Below are 17,738 nucleotides of genomic sequence, written 5' to 3'. Positions count from 1 at the left end.
ACGGCTCCCTACTGTGAACCAAATCATATCGTTCATTTCAAAGAGCCGTTCAAAAGACTTGATTTGTTCGCGAACGTCACATCTATACTGGCCAGCAGCACACAGTTCGAGCGCAGCTGCCCAACTCAGTGAAAACATTGTGTTTTCCATTTCAATGAATAAACATAAACAAGCATATTCCCATGAACAATGGTGAAGTAACAACCAGTAACCACCGGAAATATATGTTTTTTATCCACAGATTTATATATAAATTTGTGTCTTTAGCTTTAGCTTCAGTGCTAGCCCTGCTAGCCCTGTGGGAGCAGAGCAGAGAAGTTGTTTCTGAGCGAGCCTGCGGGCGATGGGAAGAAAATGTACATTGTGCAGACATACAGTAAGTAACAGTCAATTAATTAATTTGATTGGCTTATCGTGCATTCCCACAATGACATCAAACAAATATTAACTTGTTTTTAAGATGATTTCGTGACAGTAACCCTTAAGGTGACATAGTCCCTTTAAGGGTGGTTTTAAGGGAAGAGGTTTTCATAAGGCAAGTTGTAGGCGAGCAGCCAAGCTGCAGGGAGGAGCGAGCTGTAATGAGAAAAAGGGGTGGGGTTCAACTGCCAACCAATAGGACAGAAGGGCCGTGCTGCAATGCCACAGGGCTGGTACTCAATTGTAGTCTAAATCAGAGCTTCTGGTCTGCAGTGACACCGCCCACTTCCCGCAAAGCATAGTGGGAAATGGATTCTTATTTTGATAAGGTTCTGATAAGGAACCGATAAGGAAAAGGAACCAACAAAGTAACCTAACCCTTAAAGGGGCACTCCACTTTTCAACCTATGTTCATATAATTGGTCCTCACTCAAAAATAGCTTGTGGGCAGGTCAGAAACCCATCGTCTTGTGACATCATCGCTTGCCAATCCAGCTTATAGAAACTGCAGGCTTTCAAAAATATTGATTATTTATTTTTATTTATTTTTTTGGGAAAATGATGATGTCACAAGACGATGGATTCTGAACTTCCCACAGCTCTCCTAGGAGACTTGGACTGAGTAGAAAAAAAATTGTGATATTTTATCATGAACATTAGTGAGGACCTATTATATGAAGACAGGTTGAAAAGTGGTGAACTACTCCTTTAACTATGTGAACAAGGCCTTAAAATGTCTCTTGTAGAAAGACAGAGCAATTTAAAACGGTAATACAGAACAGAATTATACAGTAGTATTACTACTAGTAATAAGTAGTAAGTAGTAAGTAGTAGTAGTAGTAAGACGCCTCAGGGCGACAAGCGACCTCTCCCTAAAAGGTCACGCCACAGTGATGTGAACATCAGGGATGTAGGCATCAGGGATCTCCCAATCGAAGGGCTGCAGTCAGTGGCTGAGAGGAAGATTAGGGACAAACTGAACTCCATCTTGGTTAACCCCTCCCATCCACTCTATGGAGTGGATGGTGAGGGTGAGCACCTTCAGCCAGAGGCTCACCCTCCCTCTGAAAATGCATACGGAGATATACAGACTCTCTTTCTTGCCAACTGCCATCAGACTGTACAATGAAGACTTATAAGAACTTTCTCCCTCATGTACAGTATTTGTTGATCGGGGCCTTGTGTGTTTGTGTCCATGGTGTCTGTTGTGTTACTGTTGTCTAGTCGTTATTTATGTATTGTCACACTATGCTGCTGAAACGCCTCAATTTCCCCTTGGGGATTAATAAAGTAATATATCTCATCTCATCTCATCATCTCATCTCATCTCCATATACGGGCATAAAAGGGATTTGTTCTCCTGGCATCACAGGGATCTCTCTAACATTAATATTGATGACATCAGGGAACTCTGGGCATAAAAGGGATTCTGTTAGTGTGACATCGCAGTGAAGCCAGAGCGTGATGTCAGAGCAGCAAACCCATTCTATTAGAATTGTTCCCCTGACATCACAGTGATGTCAGAGCACAATGTCAGAGCGGCAAACCCATATAGACTCAGACCTGCCAACCCGTACGCATTTTGCGTATTTAGCACGCATTTTAAGGCTCTGTACGCAGGTACGCTTTATCCAATGATCTCTACGCAATTTCGTGTCATGGGTGCGGTAAAACAATTAACCCAAAAAAAAGAGAGAGAGAAAAAAAACTTGCTGAGCGCTGGTGAGAGAATGCCTGCCCGCCCGCTCGCCCGCTCGCCCCTCCCCTCCCTGCTACAATCTCATTATCTCCTCAAATTGGATGCAGCTGCGACAGCTGATCAGCTGGAACACTGAACACCATGGGAGAAGACTTATCCACCGTCCGTCAAGCAAGTTCGCCCGTGTGTTCGCTGCGTGACTCCGGTCGTAGAAGCTTACATTGGGGATAAATAGCAGTGGTGTGATATGGATTTTAGAAGTGTGGGTCCTCTAAATTCATGACATGCGAGAACGCTGTTTTTATTGTCAAGAGTGTTTAGTGTATGCATATGAGGCGCGCGTGCGTGCAGCAAAATAAGCGTGGGCTCGCCGAGCCCACGGCATCTTACCCCTGGCTGTAAATAAGGCTTTAGAATCCAAAATGATGAAAACAAATGGGGGCGTATATATATTTTTGATGTGTTTCGAGCGGCCAACTCTGTTCCATAGTGTCAGAAGGAGAACTCCTTACGCTATGGACCAGAGCTGAGCAACTGAACTGCCTTCTGCCTTGCAGCCTGAGAACATTATTTGGTAAAAAAGAAAGGGCCTTCATTGACACCTTGTGGGGGAAAGTGGTATAAGCGGTCTGTTCCTAATAAGCGATATTCTATTGAATACCCCTTAATTTCATGTGCACTTAAAGGAGCTATGGTCAACTTTCTTGAAAAACGGACCCTAAAATAAAAGTTTTGAAAATGTTTTATAAAAAAGATTAAGCTTATGTGTTTCTATCAAAATTGAAGTGTAAAATAATCATTTAATTTGGCCATTGTCAGACTGACTTTGTTTGAATCCCTTATCAATCCATATAAAATAGGAGAGGGATATAAGGGTCAGTGACGTGACGCCCCAAAAAATGTGTTTTTAAAAAAACTTTAAATTGCAGGCATAAAAGTTATTTACTTTTGTTCTACTCACTCTCAACCTTATGGAAATACATTCTGTTTTTAGATATTTTATTGGAATCAGACTTTATTCAGCAGTTTGTTGTACTTGTGCCTAAAATCGTCATATGGTGTGACATGAAAATAATTGTTCATAAAATGAAAATGGAGTACATCTTTCTTAAGTTACTCACTTTATCAAAGTCCTTTATCATAACTAACCAGTGATCCACTATAGTCTTTTGAAAATTAATTATATCTGTATGTTTTTTTCATAATCGACACTCTGTGTGAGGCCCATGTTCATGATCTTACAACATATTTTAAATGTATTCTGTCAAAACTTTCTCTAAAATTACACAAATATTTGTGACTCTTCCTGATAATATTCTCTATGTAATGCATAAACATTTTTTTGGTTTAATCATTAATAAAGGTATGATTTTTCACTATTTGGAATGTCACACCAAATGATTTAGTGTCACACCGTATGATCATATCTTCATGTGTCAAAACAAACTGTGTTTAACCTACCTATTAGTGAGTACTGAACTTTACTGATTGATTAAACAATTACCCAGGATAACATGGCCTTAATATTTCTGAACAGGATATTATTGTAGGGCTTTAACATGGGATAAGAAAGAATTGTAGTAGTAGATGGATGATGAGGATGTGCACAGGAATGCTACACACACCTAAGTCTTCTGCCGGCCCACGGCAGAAGGATCCTAAAGAGACAATAAGGCGCATAGCCACACTTGGAGCCAAGGCAACATTTTATTAACACCAATTAGTGGAAACAGAACTCAGCATTCAGGTAAATTGCTTTTTTCCGAAGTCTCCTGAACTTGAACACAGCATTTTGTGTTGAACAAATGTAATTAGGAATCATGACATTACACCACATCTCCACTAGCTAAAGAGTGCTGAGTTGCGCAACTCCAAAAATAGCTGATCTACAAGCACAACGTGTTGAGCGCTTGTAGATCAGCTATTTTCGCTAGTTTTGTCTCGGGTCCTACCTTAACACTGTCCACTGTCCAGTCCAGTGAGTGAAAGTACAAAAGTATTAGATCAGATTAGATTATACATTTAGACTGTATTGTACATCAGCCAGTCGTATTTGGTGAGGGTAGCAAACCGGCTGCCTTGTTGTGGTTCTGCTATGCCACAGACAACCTCCTGCTCTTCTTAGAAAATGCAGTCTCGCCCCTTTGGCTCCTCTCTCCTTGCTGGGTCATTGTTTAGTTTCTCCCTGTACTTTCTCGTTCTCTCAGCACTTGTCATTTCCCAGCTGACAAAAGAAAATGGAATGTATAGTTTAAGACAAAGAGAAAATATTGTTTAGATTGAAACAATATGTTAAGGTTTCTGTGAAGGGGTTTCTGCTCTGTCTGATGAATTTGAAGTATCACTGAATGAAGCTAAATTACATTTTATGTAAAAATGTTTAAAACAAATGTTTAAATGTACAAAAGAAACATGGAACTTTGTTATTTATTGTTATATCTGTAGTTAAATACAGTATAAATCATATGGTGTGACAATCAAGTCATATGGCGTGACAAGCAGACCTGTCACACCATATGATTAAGTGTCACACCATATTACTGTTTTCTGCATTTAGGTTTACCTTGAGGCTACTATGTACACATTAGCATGCTAACAGCATGCTAGCTATAACAAAGCAGCCTAGATCTACATGGAAATATGACCAAAACTTCAAATAACTTAAGCTTTTTTTAAAGAAAAGGTGTCACACCAAAAGACATCCAGAATGGTGAGTTTGTGAACGTTTCAACAAGATGGCATTTCATGAAAATGTTAAAATCATAACTCACCTCAGACACCTGTCTTGCAGTTGTGCTGGGAGTGCTGAATAGCCTTACAGAAGAAGGACCTCTCTAGCCAATAGGTGTCCAAATAATTGCCTGTTTAATTTTTCCAAACTAGTGTCACACCAAATGATTTTGGGTTGGGGGACAAAATGTTTTTGATCAGAAATGACTGAAAACATTATGCTTTGACTTTGAAAAGATATAGGCTCAAAATAGACATTCTTTTTAGCCTAAATTCATTTTCAAATGATTTTTAGCAATTCTTTTTCTTAGTTTTATTCAAGTTCCCACTTTGAGAAACAAGGTCAGGACAGTCACACCATATGAGTTTTGCCATGTTTGGTTGAAGATTCTGAAGAAATGAGGAATGAAATGTTTTAATCTTGAGTAAGTTCACATAAAGCTTAATGTCCTGCACAATATTCAGAAGGTTTTTGACAAATATATTTTTTATTTATACATGTTTGACACCGAGGACAGCGAAAACGTTACGTCACGTCACCCACCCATAAACAAAGTCAGTCTGACAATGGCCAAAATGATTATTCTATCATTATTTTATAGAAACCTACATGAGTTGAATACTTTCAACTTCATGCAAATAGTGCACAGAAATGTGTTTTTTTTTAAGTCACTGGTGATCGACTGTTGTGCTAGTCTATAACTAACTCTGACCAAGTGCAGTTAGGGTATTACCTGGTAAATACTTTTTCTCCGGACCAATGTTATTTTTATTTAAAAGGTAACGGCTTGCCTCCATTTAATGTAAGTCAAGACATGCAATGTGCTACATTTCTGGTGTGAGATTTCTTAAATCTAACTCTAAAGGTCCCACCCATAAAGGTGAAAAAAAAAAAAATAATGCGCTGTGCGGGGAAAACCTCAAAATTCGCGGCGCGGGTCCTGCGGGCGCTGCGGGTCCTGCGGGTGGTGCGCAGGACCCGCACTGTAGTACTCAAAAAAATTTCCCAAGGTTGGCAGGTCTGTAGACTGTAAAAATGTGTACACGTGGACGCAGACACGGACAAGCTGTGACAATTCTCATGCTATTTTTACATTTTGATGACATTCGACAAACCTTGTATGGCATTGGTTCCCCAAAAGCCAGAACATTGCAGCTGACACCATAGCAACAGATCATAACATACAGTGTCATTAACCACAAGTCATTTATAAGAGGAAGTTATGGTGTTGTAGGCCGTTGGTATTCTGATGCAATTCATATCTGGCGGACGCTCATCTTCAGCATGGGGGAGACAGGATGTGTGTCAGATCCACACCCACGAATACCCCATAGGTTGCATTCACTATGAAAAGCTGCATATGTGGAGCTGACTATCATCACCTGGATCTCCATATATGAAGATCACAACACTGACCTCATTAAACCTAACCTCGCGTCACCAGGCTTTCTTGGGGTAAAGCCTGGTGTTCATTTACAACGGGCCATTGATCAGTTCTAGGCTAAACGACAAGCAGAATAAGCAGCGTCGCTTTGTTTTGGTTCCCCCCGTTTGTTTCCCCAATCCCTATTAAAATGCTTGAGTAGCCTAGTGTAGCCTAGTGTAGTCTTGCCAGTCGCTACAAGTTGGACTAAAAGATGCCAAATAATTTTCCACAATTGTCTGTGTGCACTGCATACGTTGCCAGATTAATAGTTTAATAGTTTAACTCCTGCTTCTTAACTGTGCCGTATTAAGAAGCTCTGTTGTTTCAGCGCGACCTCGCCCTTAGGGCGTCTTATTGGTATAGTCTTAGTCCTAGTCGTTTGAATAAAATTCCATTTAGTTTCTGTCATACTTTAGTCATTTGACATGTTTTACATTTGATCTAGTTTCAGTGGCGTCATAATACCTGACTTACACTTACACAAAATAGCCGATCTACAAGCTCACAACATGTTGCGTTCTATGTCTTCTATGGCCCCAAGTTGTGGAATACCCCCACTTGAACTTCGAATGGCAAGCTCTTTTGGTGTTAAGTTGAGGTCCTATTTTCCAAATAATTAAATTAATATTATGATTTTGCCTTTCTTTGTCTTGCTCGCCTAGTTTAAACTGTACTGTTTAGACATGTCATAGTCCTGAAGAAAACAAGGCACAACAAACAACAATGATTAAATCCAGCTTCAACTGCTATGATCAGCAACACATTTACCTCTCCGGATGGCCCTAAGCTCTGTGCCAGATGGTGTGCCCGATAGGTCCGGCGGGTTCTTCACATCACAGAAGTAGGTGCCGTTATCATTGGATTTCACCTGGAGCAGCTGGATAGAGGCGTCTTTCTTGTTTAGGTCACCGATAAAGTGCACCCTCTCTTTGTACATATCAGATGGAAAACCCTTCCCATTTCCATAGTAGAAAATCTGTAGGAAGGAAGGGTGGGTAGAAAGTGAAGAGGTGTGATTAACTGCTCCCAAGCTCTTTCTGACAGGAATCCATCCAAGAAAGTGCAAACGAGAGAATAACATATGAACTCTCTCTCTCTCACACACACACACACACACACGCACACACACACACACACATACACACGCACGCACACACGCACGCACGCATGCACGCACGCACGCATGCACATATACACGCACGCACGCACGCACGCACACACGCACGCACACACACACACACAGTATGCCAACGACACAGTAAGATCATCCCGCAGTTAGTAAGTGCATTTAACAGTAATTTTCTTGCATTGAAGCATATCATTTACCTATGCTGTATGGAAAGTGCAATCAAAACAGAGGATACATAACAAACAAAAAAAACAAAAACAAAAAAGAAATGTGCATTTTTCCTGTTTCCATCCACTGTTAACATGCGAGATAGTTCATGAAATAAGCAGTCGGACAGGCACTATTTCTCCAGTCAAGTGAGACACGCACTCCAACCCAGGGCTCTTCAGCCAATAGATTTCATATATAAGATGAGAGAGAGAGAGAGAGAGCTCCACTCCACTCCACATACTGTAGGCCAGGGGTTCCCAAACCTTTTTGTCTCAGGGCACCCCATAAATATTGTTTAAATCCAAGGCACCCCTACATTATAATTTTCACTCCCAGCACCTTATATTTATAGCATATCATCGTTGTCGGGTGGAAACCGTGTCCAAAACCGCTCGTTTTGTATTTATCATCTATAAAATGTACTACTTCTAGTGAAAACAGCCGATCTACAAGCACACAACGCCTCACATCACGAGGCGTTGTGTGCTTGTAGATCGGCTGTTTTCACTACTTTTGTGTGACAGTCTTGTATGATGAAGCAGGGCCTTGCTTTACCAAAAGAGGTACACATTTGAAACTTGGAGATACAAGGTTTCTGCCCGACAGTGACAATATTTGAGTGATTATGTTGCGAGGAAAATGTTGAGATAACAGCCATTTTGATTAGAACTGACTGAAAATAACTTTGTACTTCCAAGTTTAAAATGATACTCAATATTTGTTGTCCAAAGTGTCCAAATAAATAAACTGCTTTGAACATTAAGCGGGGGCTTGGGCGGCCGGTGTTGGTACAAGAGGCGGCCGACCCCCAGCAGCCCTTCCCGCGAGTTCAATGCATTTTAATTCAAAACAAATTCGCTTAGTGTTTTTCATTACAATGATGCGCATTACGTTTTTTCAATAAAGCCTAAAAATCCACCTCCTCCAAGCGCACAAATGTTTTCGGCAATAATGAAAGTTTATTCGAATTTTGAAGTGTTTCCATTAAAAGATTTATGTGCAAAAGCCTTAATGCGCATAAAAAGGCTTGGAAACGTAACTATTGTCTGTGCAGAAAATCCCCTTTTAAAAAACCCATCAGTCCCCCCTGAAGAGGTTGTGGGTTCAAATCCACCGTGGTGCCCCAGCCGCCAGAGTGGCGTGTTGGGTGGGAGGAGTAGGATGAAGGCTCTACACCAGGGTTCCCCAATTAGTTTTCCCCAAGGGCCGAATCATGTCTAGGGTACCAAGCAGGCGTGTCGTTCCCAGGATTTTATCTGAAGCCAACACGGAAGTCAAAGTTCCTATGATTGGCCGCTAGTTGCGCTGTTTTCCCCCTGCGAGGTACCAAAAAGAATTATTCTACATTGGATCCCATTCATTTTCCCCTTTGATTTTCTAACCTTAATACACATTGTCATACATACTTTATGGTTCCTATCGCTAGTTATCGCTAGCCTTTCAATCACCATCATATGCGTTTTGTCGAAATTTGGTCCAATGTATTTTAAAATAAATGATAAAGTTGCGGGGTGGGGGCGGGGCCGACTTCTGATGAAACTGATCTGCGGCCAGCCTGCATGCACTGATGCACAATTCAACTAGTTACCCAGAGCAGAGCAGATCTAACAACTCGTCGTAATGCGACGCACTGTTAGCTAGATCGTTTTTTTTTGTACAACGGTGTGTAAACATTTTTACAAAATAAATCTATTATACAAACCCAGGTTACAATGTACATTTAGCAGACAATTGGACTCGAGTCATGATGACTCGACTTGACTTGACTTGGGAGTCATATTTTGACGACTTGGACTTGACTCGGACATAAGGACAAAAACTTGAGACTTGACTTGACTTGGAAGACAATGACTCGCGACTCGACTCGACTTGAGACACGCTGACTCGGACGACTTGCCGCTACGCCACTCACCAAAGCAGTCGTGAACGGCCACGCTAGGTTCACACTTTTATTGATTGATTGATTGATTGGAGACAGGCATGTAAGCAAGAGCACAAGCACGGAAACAGCCAAACTGCAATGATCAGACTGGGCAGTGGGCACCAGACACACACAGCACAAATGGCTACTGCTGCCCCAGAGCCCTCCACTGCTGGTGGTTCTGCAGCCACTGCAGTTCCAAAAGTAGTGCAGTTTGCATACAAAAACTACCACACAGATGGTAAACAGAGGAACGCGCAATGCAAAATATGCAACAGTAAAATCAAAGACAAAGAGGGAACGACGTCTAACTTCATCCGCCACAAGTGAAACCAAACATACGAAGATAACATTAGAACTAAGTGTGTACGTGCGCGTGTGCATGTGTGTGTTGGTGATTTACTGTCGGTCGATCGTGTTTTGAACATTAATAAGACAACGATTTCACTCACCAGTGTCACGAACGTTGATCTGTGACTGCATTAATAATATCCATTCATGGTAGCAAGTAGTAAGCCTCCGTCTTCCAAGTTCCACCACTTTCTCACTTTTCATAACATACATCCAGTCCTCAGCAGGGTTAAGAACTCCCACGCAAAAGCTTTATTCCTTCTCATTTAGCCCCCGACAAGTTTTGCTCCAGCTATATAGTTGAATTTAGTCCACTCACTGTTATTCTCCAGTTAGTCGCTGGAGCGTGTCGCTGTTACTACATGTCATCTTTTCGACACCCGACTCTATGGTCGAAATAATGTCCGTTCGTAAAAGTGAGATCCTTTTGGGACCAGCAGGACCCCATGCCAGCAAAACAATAGCACGTGGAGTAGGCAGCTAAATTTGTGCCTGATGAGAAATGACATTAAAATATACTGTAGTACTAGTAATAGCCTACAAAACAAAGCATGCACGTTAAGATTATTGTGTTTGTTTTTGTTTTTAAAGCAATAGGCCTGTAGCAATTTTGTAGTATAGCTTTTTTTAATTACATTTTTTTCAGAGCATATAAAGCTCACAATAAAGCTTGCAATTTAAATGTTGCAAAAATGTTGCAAAAATGTTGAAAATAAACATTTGTGTCAAACATGCCACTTCTTTAATGGAATGTAGCCTTTGCCATCTACCTAGGTTCTAAATGATCAGACATGTAATGTATACTGGTTTAATTCATGCAGTGTTGCAGACTAATCTACATGGTATTTTTTGACATTTACTTTAGGAAGAAAGGCTTCGCTCTTCAAGATATAAACCTGAGATATAACCTGTGACTCGACTTGAAAAGCTTGTGACTTGACTCGACTTGACAACTTGGTGACTCGACTCGACTCGAGGCGACTTGACTCGACGCGACTTGAAATGACAACCTTGTGACTCGACTCGACTTGACTTGACAACCTTGTGACTCGACTTGACTTGACTTGCCCACAACAGAACAACTTGAGACTTGCTTGAGACTTGGACCAAATGACTTGTGACTCGACTTTGACTCGGATCAGAGGGACTTGTACAATTGTCTGACATTTAGCAGACGCTTAATCCAGAGCTATTAAAATGAGTGAGGACATAAATAAACACACATATATTCTCTATAATTATATAAATGTTAAAACATCGTTTTTGTTAATACGCCTACAATGTATTTACTCTTATAGGCATATCAGCCACAAATACACAACTTGGTATTTATTTATTATGAAGGCTACCTACTGCCCGATTGTGTAACAAGCCTATATATAATGCCACCAAAACAATGCGTCTTTATTTATTTTTTCTCGTCATGATTTGTGCAAGTATGGCATGCCATTAAGCTAATAGCCCTACATAAACATATCGACACCAGCCAACATATTATCAGTGGCCACTTACAGCCAAAATAGCCTATGTTCTAAGCCAAGGGAAGCCTATATTATTTTATAAACTCCTCTTTAACATTGGCATATGGCATTCTTGATAATTTGTCATATGCCTACCACAGACTTACTTACATTAGGCCTACTTCAGACCATTTATCAAATATTTCATGTAACATTTTGGAAACTGAAAACAGCACTTTTTATATGAAGTTGCATGTCCTGCTATCCTGTATAATTGCCATACCTCATATACCTGTTGTTGGAGCCAGGATGGGAGATCTCGGTCGGGAGCTCTTTTGGAATTTGAAGTTGGTCATAGCAGGCTTCGGCGACGTGATGTTATGGCAATTATCTGGCTTTTTGTAGGTTTAGAACGGCTATTAGGTAATAATGTATTTCTCCCAAGTAACCACTCGTATATAAAGTGGTATAGCCTATAATATAATATAAAACTAAAAAGAAACACTCAACATTTAGCCTCACCAAATGGTATTAATTAAAACATTTGAAAATAACACTGAGGCTACAGTATAATTGTCAATAGAACAGTCTGTCTGCACGTCAAACTAAGTTAGCACTTACATTCACTCACACATACAAATGTCACACAAATTTGCATAGGAACGCACACAAATAGACATAGGTTGATCTCACATTTTATTTCCAAAATATAAACCAGAATGAAATTGACTGAATCAAAGAGGAGGAATATGCTGAATGATGTACTACTGTAAAAAACCCCAATCAAACAAAAATGACATGAATCAAGCGCATTTACGATCGCTGATTGAAATAACCTCTTTAGCCTCCCGGAATAATTAACCCACGATACTGCATGTCAGCTCAATAATTAGTTCATGAATCCATTCGTGAATCCAGCTTCTCTTCTACTGTAGGCTACTTAGCATGTCACAATCACAGACTGTAGTCACAATGGACAATTCATATGCATATTGCATCCATTCCTACATTAATCGCATTGTTAACATAGGTGTCAAATTGTTGTCAGCTTTTGTTAAGAGGTGTGACTGAGAACTATGAATGCAACTATGAACTATGAATGCAACCTCAGTCCTATAAACATCACAAATCCCTGTTAATAAATATGAATAAACACATGCATATTTCTCTGGACGAATGCCTCTTTGCTTTGTGAACAGTCTAGTGGACAACTAGCCCCATATAGAACCTCGAGACACAACAGTATGCAGCGACGGGTGAGGTTCTATATGGGGCTAGTGGACAACTGGATTATTATAAGAACCAGCGGAACTACACGGGCACTTTCAAAAGTGGAGTCCTCAACAAGGCTTCCAATGCGGGGTACAGAGTCCTAGACGGCCCGGTCAGGTTAGCGGTAGCCTCGGGAACCCAGGCTTGGTTAGCGGCGGCTGCAGCGGCTACTCCAGAGTCCAAACGTTCGGTGCTCAAATCTCCGTGGCAAAATTAAAACGTTATTCGGACATTTACTGTCACTGCGGTCCGTCTGTGTCAGCCATACTGGATTTGTTTTTCGCTGGCTGGCTTGTGGGCGGTCCACGTTCTCTTCTTCGTCTGCTATATTTTCGGCAGAGCTCAACACATTCTCCTATGTATCTCTGCGGTTGCACGTGACCGTTGGCAGCCAATAGCTTTCCTTATGATTCCTGGGGTATCATTCAAACAAAGATGGCGACACCCATACAAGGGGGGAAAAAAACTCATTTTGGCTGCATAGAAAGCAATGGCGTTGCTCTGTCCAAGGGCCACAACATTGCAGGGGGTGACGGTGACGTTCCCGCTATAGCGACAGTTCAGATATCGTCGTTGTCGGGTGAAAATCGTGTAGGCCTATGTCCAAAACCGTTTTGCATTTATCATTTTAAAAATGATTTAAACTAGTGAAAACAGCCGATCTACAAGCACACAACGCCTCGCAACGTGCTTGTAGATCTGCTGTTTTCACTACTTTTGTGAGACGGCCTTGAATGATGAAGCAGGGCTTTACTTTACGAAAGAACATACCAATTTGGAGATACGAGGTTTGGTGGGGGCCAGACAGTAGCCCCCCGCGGGCCGCAAATGTCCCGCGGGCCGCCTATTGGGGAACCCTGCTCTACACTCTTCACTTGTCATGATCTGAAATGGTAAATCTTTGAGTAGCAGCAGCGATAGAGAGAGATCTCTCTCTATAGCGCGAAATGAGGGCCTCTCCGACTCTTTTTTTCCTGGGTGAATCAGGGGCCCAGCATGTCCCTGCCTCTCTGTCAAATTATACACAGAGATGGAACATATGGTGTACGTAGGCTACTATGCCTTAAAACAGTGATGTGCATCGTACAGGTTCCCGGGTAAAATGTATCAAGTAGATCATTTTGCATAACAGGGGATATGTTAGACAACATGGTGATTTCTCTTTTTCTACTTCTAAAGGGCATGGGAGTTGTTCAGGTCAACACATCGAGATTTGGACCCGGAGCCCTCAACAGCCAGACCAGCCTATAATTTAACCATAAATGTATACTAAAGCAACTGCACGGCCATTTCACGAGTCTGTGGCATAAAAACAATTGCAGGAAGTTGGAGCAGTGGGGGAATATCACAAGATTAAATAATAACCCAACAACAGTCTTACGGAAAAGGGAACTGCATCAGATCCAGTTGGACGATAGCTCCAGCTCACTGTGGCAGAACTGCTGACTACTTCACTCGATTTGAACGAACATTTAAGGGTTGCTGTGGTACCATCTTCAACAATCACTTCTGCAGGGGTATACACGTCGACTGCTGATGCCAGGTGTGTGCCTGAAACGATGGAGACAAATAAGTGACTTCATTTCTTCATCTCTAGATCACTATGTTGACATAAGGAAGAGATTTTGACCTTATCTCACCCTCATAATGCATGAGAAGACAAATAGACATTTAGCCATCTGAATCATCATTTTCCTTAAAGAGGTGGTGCCATAGTTTTGTACTTTTTCTGGTTTTCATGTGTCTAGGAGGTTGACAGTACTTCATTAGACCCCCTGGTGTGGTTGTTATGAGCAATTATGTATTCCCTTTGTGTTTTGAGTTTCTTCCTCGAGGCTGCTACCGTGTGGGTCAAAAGTGCAGATCCAAAAACACAGATAGAGTGATATCATATTATCATCCCTTCCCCTTTTACCATTCACCCAACACTGTGGCTGTGGTCAACTACAGCTGGGTCACCACCCACCATGACAACCAGGCATATGTGTGGCCACATAAAAACCTAATTTTAACTCTTTCTGTACACTTTTTTGGAAAAAGAATCCTCCTAGTATAATCATAATACCTGATAATCATGTCTGGGGGGGGGGGGGGGGTGGCACCCCATCTTTAATGACCCGGGGGCACACACACACACACACACACACACACACACACACACACACACACACACACACACACACACACACACACACACACACGCTGCATGTTGACCACACAGTACGATCATATGTACAGGATAGGGGAAACAAGGGGGTGGGGCTAAGGTGTGTGTGTGTGTGTGCGCTCACTTCTCGCCTGTCTATGGGAGAAGTGATAACTACCTCCTTCTCTTGCCTCCTGAAAGGTGAGTTTTCAGTTTTTTTTACACACAAATATTATGTTCTTATTTTAATCTTATGACCCAAACACTGAATGTCAAGCCTCCAGGGTTTCTTTCGAATATTTACAACAAGGGATTTACTATAGCACATTATGAGTCGACTAGTACTAGTGGTTCTCAACTGTTTTTATTTGCAAGGACCCCCATAACTCTGAGATTGTACTCTCAGAGTTACAGACCTGTTGGTCATTCAGGGTGATCTCCTTATGTGTTTCTGGTAATGTTATTATCCGCACATTTTGTAGGTCCATGTCAAAAATGATTTTTTGACAAAAATGTCCATCACGAGTCAACATCAGTCGTGGAAAACGTACTCAAATGTTTTACTTAAGTAAAAGTATCAATACTGCAATGTAGATTGCAGGATGACCCATTTCAAGATTTCAAATGTATACACGACTTTTGAAAATAGCAGATCTACACTGAACCCCACATTGCCTCCGATGAGTCGGTCGGTGTGAGCTTGCCACCGTTGGTGTGTGAATGTGGGAAGTGAGGACGCTTGCATCAGCTGTTTGCCCCTTCACCTCCCAAATAATGTATGATTGAATGAACAATTGTAAACACCGTGAGCACTTAATTGGAAAGGCACTATAAAAATGCAATTCATTATTACTGTAAATAGCAATAAAGACATAATTGGCAACTTGTACACATGCCCCTGCCCACTCAAATAAAAAAGTAGTAAATGAAAAGAAAGATTAACACTCATATTTTCTCTTCTCTCATTACTATCTAAAACATGTACCGGTAAAAAAAAAAGAAAAAAAAGTCCTTTTACCACAAAGTGAAACATTTTCTTTCATTGAAGCATATAATTTACCTACTGTAGGCCTATATGGAAAGTGCAGTCAAAACAGAGTCGTACCTGAGATCCAGAGCAGGAGAAAAAACAGGAATGTTTGATGCATTGCTGAGTCAAGAGAGATACACTGATGTGATGCTGCATGTGATCCAGTAATACTTTAGTCTGAACTGGCTTGAACACCGTCTTATAGCTCTGTGTCAGCTCTGCACTTTATCATCATTTATAAGGAAGTGAGTTCTCTGAGGCTTTTCTTACGTACATTCGGACAGGAAGCTGTCGTCAGCACATCCTGTACACTCACACATACGTTGCTATAAATAAGGCCACACCTCACCAATGCAACTAGTAGCAACACCTGGCAAAAAAAGCAGTTTGTTGAATGCTTTAACTATTGACAAATAGCAGATATACAAGCTCACAGTGCGGCACCGAGTGCTGTGTTACGAGATTGCATATCTGATATTTTTGAAAAAGTCGTGAAAATGTATGCAAATCTTTGAATATATATATTTTTAAAGCAAACGTTTGTAACTCAAATTTTGCTTCTGGGGGGTCTCTGGACCAACACATTTTGATATGGGGATCCGTGGCCAAATATATCATTTTGGGGGTCCTTGACATGAAAAAGTTTGAGAACCACTGACATAGTAGTCTCTCAAGAACAGACTAACTGAGCTCCAGCTAAGTGAAAAGGAACTTTTCATTGACAATGGCTGGCCAGATTGCTGACATAAAAACATAGGTTTTCAAAAAACCTTAGAAGGATTCAAAAGACACTTATAGAATCGGGTCAAAATCAGATCAAAATGACAATTTTCACGATAAAAAAAAAAACAGATCTACAAGCTCACAGTGTGGCACTCAGTGCCGCACTGTGAGCTTGTATATCTGCTATTTTTCAATAGTTAAAGCATAAAATAATAATACGCAATACCTGGTCAAGGCCAGTCCACACCGATGCAATTCCTTGCAGCTGCCATTGGAGATAATGGTTGCATGATGTTGCAAGGAGTTGCATTGGTCTAGACTGGCCTTATCACAAACGTTACCTTACTATACTTGTGAGGCAGTGTTGTTTTTGTTGACGAGACGATAACGAAAATGACTTTGTTGACGCCCCTTTTTTCACGTTTATGACGTAACGTTAACGAGCTAAAATCTCTAAGTCTGGTGACGAAAATATGCTGAGACGAATGTGTGTTTTCGAAGTCAAAATGCATGACCATTTTCTGCCAACTGTGCGTGTAATTTGTCAGTCAAAAAAGATATATCCTCCTGTTCTTGTTAGTTACGCCCATCTCCTTGCACGCACGACGCATCATGCATGCAGTGTCGCACACACCGCCGCCCGCGCACACACACACACACACACACACACACACACACACACACACACACACACACTCTCACACACACACACACACACACACACACACACACACACACACACACACACACACACACACACACAACAGAATCAGATCACATCATCACAGTAAACACACCACACACACACACACACACAGTCAAACAACTCACTCACAGAAGTTGATGGAACATGGCGTCAGCGCCATACGTGGGGGTTGTTAGTGGTCGGAGAAGAAGAGAAGACATATGGACATATTTCCAATATCTTCCAGCCGTAGCCCGAAGGGAAAACCATCGTAGCTGTAGCCTGTAGCGGGAGACGGAGGTACCCGCTGCGGCCACGGAGTAGCTTTTCAGAGTGTCAATAAACAGCTGCACACGTGGCTGTTGTTGTAAAACTAGCTTCACGTTTAGACAATATTATATAGGACTAGTCTGGGAGAATTGTAAATCGGCACGTTGCGATGTGCTTAATATGATTCACATCATCAGGTTCACTTGTTATGTGCGTTGTTGTTATTGCACGTCGAGTCTGCTAGCTTTTAGGCTTAAGCCACAAG

The sequence above is a fragment of the Nannobrachium achirus genome (genome assembly GCF_963921795.1).
Source record: "Nannobrachium achirus genome assembly, chromosome: 2".
In the NCBI taxonomy this organism is placed as follows: Eukaryota; Metazoa; Chordata; class Actinopteri; order Myctophiformes; family Myctophidae; genus Nannobrachium; species Nannobrachium achirus.
The sequence above is the reverse complement of the archived record's forward strand: the minus strand, read 5'-3'. Positions refer to the sequence as shown.